This window comes from Sphaeramia orbicularis, chromosome 12 (assembly GCF_902148855.1).
Source record: "Sphaeramia orbicularis chromosome 12, fSphaOr1.1, whole genome shotgun sequence".
Taxonomy (NCBI): Eukaryota; Metazoa; Chordata; class Actinopteri; order Kurtiformes; family Apogonidae; genus Sphaeramia; species Sphaeramia orbicularis.
Genome location: NC_043968.1, coordinates 74644749 through 74645362, shown reverse-complemented (window position 1 = coordinate 74645362; position 614 = coordinate 74644749).

The following is a 614-nucleotide window of genomic DNA, read 5'->3' as shown; positions in this document are numbered from 1 at the left end:
TTTGTGTTATATTATGTCTTTCTTTGTTCAAAAATAATAATATTTGAGCATTGAGACCTGATGTATCAAATATGATACAAAACTGAAACTCATACATGGAAATTGATATTTAAAAATAAAATGTTTTGTGTTGTTCAGAAGGACCAATAAAGGCTCCAGTTTCAAAGAAGTGGAATTTTCTGTCAGTGATTTAATGGTTCAGGCTTTACAGGGTTAAGCATCGCAGTTATTTTTTGGTCGTCTCTTTTGAGGATGCTGTGTTTAGAGGTTGGATGGCTCAGTTTTGGCTCTCGGGCCTTATTTTGCGCGTACGTGATGAATCTATCAATACGATTTAGTATATGAATAACTGACACACATTGAAAATCAGTCTCTCTATGTGATGTTTCCTCTTTCCCTTCAAAGTGTTGAAGCTAATCTCTCAAGTGGTAAACCCAGCGTGCTCCCGTCATCCAGAGGGAATCTGCCAGGTTTTCTCAGCTCTCCTTTGCTGCATACAGACAGCATGAATGGAGGCGAGCTGCCGTCACGTGACCGTGGCTCTGCGAGGGGTGGGGAGCGCAGCAACCTCAGCCTCTTCTCCTGCACTGAATCTGTCACACTGTAGACAGGCA